This window comes from Microtus pennsylvanicus, chromosome 6, assembly GCF_037038515.1.
Source record: "Microtus pennsylvanicus isolate mMicPen1 chromosome 6, mMicPen1.hap1, whole genome shotgun sequence".
NCBI classification, from domain to species: domain Eukaryota; kingdom Metazoa; phylum Chordata; class Mammalia; order Rodentia; family Cricetidae; genus Microtus; species Microtus pennsylvanicus.
Window position 1 is genome coordinate 54,047,282 of NC_134584.1, and position 5,578 is coordinate 54,052,859.

Genomic DNA, 5,578 nt, shown 5'->3' on the forward strand with positions numbered 1-5,578 from the left:
GTCAAGAGCTAGACTTTTAAATTTAGAAGTTATATTGCATGTGTGTGTGCGTGGTGCCTATGTGGAGGTCAGAAGACAGGGGTGTAGTTTATTCTCTATTTCCCGCAGGTGTGACCTGGGGATTGAGTGCAGATCACCAGGGTTGATGGCAAGTGCTTTTACCCACTGAACCACCTCACTGGCTCTTACATTTGTTATGAAAATGAAGTAAGAAGAGCACCAGAAATTTCTTTTGGCATAAGCTATGTTGGCTTCCATCCCCCATGTTTATCTTAAAGGACAAACTACTATCATTAGATACGGATTCATACTTGGTTCTGTAACTGCTGTTCAGTGAATACTATATGGTGACCCCATACACTGTAATCATTTTTGTGTGTTCCTGCCGCTACCATCCATTTTCCCCCTCATATTTAAGTGTGTGCCACTGTGTGTGAAGGTCAGAGGTCAAAGTCAGGTATCTTCTTCAATTACTCTCTGACTTATTTTTTGAGACACCGTCTCTCTTTGAACCCGGAGGGCTCTGATTTGGCTTGGCTAACTGACCACACCCCCAATCCTGCTTGTGTCTTCCCACTGCCTCGTGCTCTTCCTATGAGTGCTGGGGAGCTGAGCTGAGGGTCCCATCCTTGTGAGACAAACACTTTCCTGCTGAGCCGTCTCCCCTTCCTACAACGCTACTTCTTTTCAGGGGGAAGGGAACATCACAGAAGACCATTGGGCAAGTCATATCCATTCTTGTGAAATTGTAGAAAGAGACCAACCTGAACTGGATATTATGAACTTTAAAATTACTATGTTTTCAAGGTTTCTAGGCAAAGAGATTTGAACTGCAGCTAGCCCATTATAATTTAATTGGAAGCTGGAACCCATTACAATGATTTATTTATTCAACAAATATTTAACATCTGTACATGTAATTCATTTTGTAGATAGTAGGAATTGAGTGGTGTGTAGGCCACAGATACTAGAAAATTTTATGGGAAAGAAAACAGTCATCAAATGAAACTACCAAAGCCAAAAGGGAATAACTAATTATAAATAGTCTTGAAGTTAGGAAAAATAAGGAACTATGTCTGAGTAGGACACTGAATAACTGATTTTATCTAAGAAACTTAGATGTTGTTTATTGTATGTTGGGAGGTATAGTATAGTATAGTACGGTACACTGGATGTCTGTAAGATATAGGTGCCAGTTCTAGTCCCATTTTGCGGATACTGTGTTTCACTTATGATTACATAGCTAAAAGGGCAGATGTGGAGTCTATGTTCTTATCACACAGGATGTGCTCCTGGGAGCATGACAAGGGCCTTGAAGTAAGAAAGCCCCTGTAACTGGAAAATGATGAACAAAGGCCAGTCATACAGGAAGTTCAAGTGAGGAGCAAGTTGCACAGGAAGATCATGGAGGTGGGAGCTTGATTGAAGATCTTGATAAGGGCTGGAGATTTTATGTCAGAGTTCAGTGATATATTTTTAGGTGTTCAGAAGAGCAATTAAAAACAACTTGGAAGGAAGAAGAAGAGAAAATTTTAAAAAAGAGATGTTTTGGGGATAGAACTGATGGACCGTGTTGGAGAAAAAAGTGTCAAAGACTACTTTCAGGTGTCTGGCTTGAGTAACAGGGGATGGCCTTGTCATATTGTATTGAGAAAGAGAGCATTGAACATCAGAATTTGAAAGAAAATAAAAATTCAATGTTAAATATGCTTGGAGTTTGCAAGTGGGCTGTTCCCCTAACCCACTGAATGGGCATGTTCAGAGGAAGGAGCTCCCATCTCTACATCTAAATTGGGAGCTCTTGCATATGGACATGGATTGTTTTGAAAATGATTTCAATTTTTTTCTTTTTTAAAAAAGATTTATTTATTTATTTATTAAGTATACAATGTTCTGCCTGCATATATCCCTGCAGGCCAGAAGAGGGCACCAGATCTCATTACAGATGGTTGTGAACCTCCATGTGGTTGCTGGGAATTGAACTCAGGACGTCTGGAAGAGCACCCAGTGTTCTTCACCGCTGAGCTGTCTCTCCAGCCCCATAGTTTCAATTTTCCATCTTTTCCTGTAGCCATGACGTTTGCCTGATAACACTGGAGTGCTTTCCCATCCATGGCTCACAGGATGCTAACAAACACCATGCAGTGTTGACCAGGCTGTGCCATACTCTAGTTTACCCTGTCTTGTAAAAGACAGTGGTTTTCAGACTCTGTCATGGTTTGAGAGACTCCATTTTCTTTTTTCGAGACAGGGTTTCTCTGTAGCTTTGGAGCCTGTCCTGGAACTAGCTCTTTGTAGACCAGGCTGGACTCGAAATCACAGAGATTTGCCTGCCTCTGCCTCCCAAGTGCTGGGATTAAAGGTGTGCACCACTGGCCTGCTTGAACTGTTTGTTTCTTCATTGACTGTCTTCATTTCTTCCGCCCTGGACTCCACTCTTTACATTCCCTATTGCCTTAATTTATTTTCTTGTTGTTGTGATTAAAATACTCTGACAAAGTAACTTAAAGGAGAGAGGGCTCATTCTGGCTCATAGTTAAGTAATGAGGGAGTGAACTCTGTGACCAAGTCAGATTTATTAACAGGTGCCAATCAGTAAAGCACACTCGCAATACAGAATGAAGCTGCCACTACTGTGGATCCAACAGATACACTGTCACTGTTGCCGCCGCCACCGCCGTTTCAAAAGGGAATGAGGACCAAACTGCCAGCCATGTCTGTTCCCATGGCTCGCCGCCAGCTTGTTTACCCAAGAGAGAGCACTTCACCCTGCCCATGCCTTTTATTTGAGTATTCGGGTTACGTAAATCCAGAGATGACCACATCCATTGGGCTAAGCCACCCCAATGCAATTGGCTGTCAGGATTCCCACAACAGTTAAGACACAGTCTATCATGGCAGGAAAGTCATGGCAGTGGGCACCTGGCCCAGCTGGTTGCTTTATGCGTCAGAAGGGAGCAACGGGTGCATGCAGGCTTAGTTCTCATTTTCCTTTGATACAGTCCAGAATCTCAGTCAGGAAAAGCTACCACCCACGATGGGTGAGCCACCCCACCTCAGTAAGTGCAGTCATGACAGTCCCCTCCAGACATTCCACATTTTGTCAGGGTGACAGCACTGACCACCACATTTGCAAATTACTGTCTTCCGATGTCACTGAACTGTACTTTTCTTCCTCTAATGTCTTCTCTCTATTTCGTGGTACTCAAAACTCTCCAGAACCCAATCCCACCAAAGAGCCTCTGCTGGGGTCTCCCAGTTTGACACTAAATGTGAAAATTTGAGAAAGCTGTATAATCTTTATGAGATCTTTGCTGGTGAGAAAAATAATAGAATGTACAGAAATCTAAAATTGAAACTAAGTCATTATACTGAAGTGTCCCTTGCTTATTTGTCTATCTGTCTATTTCTATCAATATCTGGTCCTACTGAAATGATTGAAGGGGAGCATATGGCTGCTTAGCTATACTGCATTCTCCACCTGCCCTTCCATTTGAGTGAAGCCCGGATGTGGATGGATTGGCATCCTCCATGTCCTGAAATGAGACTCAATACAATGCTTTCTACAGTCCTCTTTTCTCACCAAGATGGGCTGAATGGCCACGTGGAACAAAGCTCCTGTATCATTTCTGCAATCAGAAAGCAAGCAAATCTCTTTATCCCTTTAAGTCATCATTTTAGAGCCCATCTGTCTCAGACTTTATTTTTCTTAAGATTTACTTGTATGCATGAGCCATGCATATGATTCTGTGTGTGTATGCTCATGCGTCTGGAGAAATCAGAAGAAAGCATTGGATCCTCTGGAGCCAGAGTTATCAACAGTTGTGAGCTGCCCAACTATCTTGCTGGGGGTCAAACTCAGGTCCTCTGGAAGAGTAGCAAGCCTCTTAACCACTGGACCAACTCTCCAGCCCTCTTTCAGATTTTAATGATACATCTACAGAGAGAGGCATAGAAATTCGTTAGAAAATAGTATGTGTGAAAGCATCGTATAAATTTCTTGTTTAAAAAAGTGAAGCAACCACTCAGACAGAAAGACATTTACTTGAGAATTATCTGGCTTCTAAATTTTCCAAGATATAGGCATAAAGCTATGATGCCTGCTTGCGGGCATCTTTATGTGGCATGTATTTATTGGTGGGAAGAGCAAACCCATGCTATTTTTTTCTAGATGTGGATTAGGCATCTGACTTGAAACCGCTCGGTTTTCAAACCATCCCTGAGCCATCTCCGAAGGACCGCCATCACTTCATCGTGTTATTTTGGGAATATTCCTCACCCTGGGGGATCTTCAACAATGAGTGCTCTTGACTAGGGTACATGATGGGCAGCCATCACCTCATGTATCATTTTCATTTTATGGAAGAGAACATTAGATCGAAAGAAAATTATGTGTACTTTCCTGAAGTTGCAAATGTGGTGGGGGTAGAGGGAGAGAGGGGTGAGAGGAAAGAGAGAGAAGAAAGAGAAGTTTATGGGGAGAGGATTCAGAGGGAAGGGGAGCATTTTAGGAACTGGCTGCCATGATGATTCTGCCCAGAAATGATTCTTTATCCCAGACTGTAGGCACACATACTTTTTCTCTTCTTTATAATCTCACTTTGTTATCAGCTCAAGATCACTTACTGTACTGACTGGTTTTGTGTGTCAACTTGACACAGCTAGAGTTATCAGAGGAAGGAGCCTCAGCTGAGGAAACGCCTCCTTGAGATCCAGCTCTAAGGCATTTTCTCATTTAGTGATCAATGTGAGAGGGCTTGACCCATGGTTGGTAATGCCATCCCCGAGCAGGTAGTCCTGAAAAAATAGAAGCAGGCTAAAGAAGCTAAGGAGAGCAAGCTAGTAAGCAGCTCCCCTCCATGGCCTCTGCATCAGCTCCTGCCTTCGGGATCCTGCCCTGTTTGAGTTCCTGTCCTGACTTCTTTCAGTGATGAACAGCAATGCTGAAGTGTCAGCCTAATAAACCCTTTCCTCCCCAACTTGCTTTTCAACCCTGGTGTTGTTGCAGCAGTAGAAACCCTAGCTAAGATGTTTATCTTTTCCACGATCATCAGCCTGGGTTTTGTTATTCCAGGTAAGATGCGGCTGGCCCACTCTCTGAAGAGGATAGGGCAAAGCTTTTTTTGAAGACTGGCTTTTGAAAACAATACTTTTGTCTTTCTACACTATACAAGCATAAAAAGCAGCTTCAGGCAGCAAAGTGTGCAAAGATTGTGGTGAAGATGGACTCACTGAAATGTCAACTGAGGGACAGCGGACAGAGCCTTCATCAGTAAGGGTAAGAGCCCAATGTCCACAGGGTGGTGTTCTGCTGCGAAGGAGCTCACAGCTTTCCGGGTGGTTAGAATTCATTGAGATCAGTTTGGCTCATTGGCTCCTGCCCTTTCTGCTGAGCACTCCCAGGCCTTTTATTGCAGAAGGGAGTTCATTGCTTGGCCCCCATCAACCTCCTGTTCTTCCTAATTGTAAAGATCCTTCCTCGAGTTGCTCTGAGAACATCTCCTAGCACTCTAAAAACTTCCTTTCTCCTCAAAGACTACATAGGATCCCCGTGAGAAGCAGGATTAATTAGTCCTCA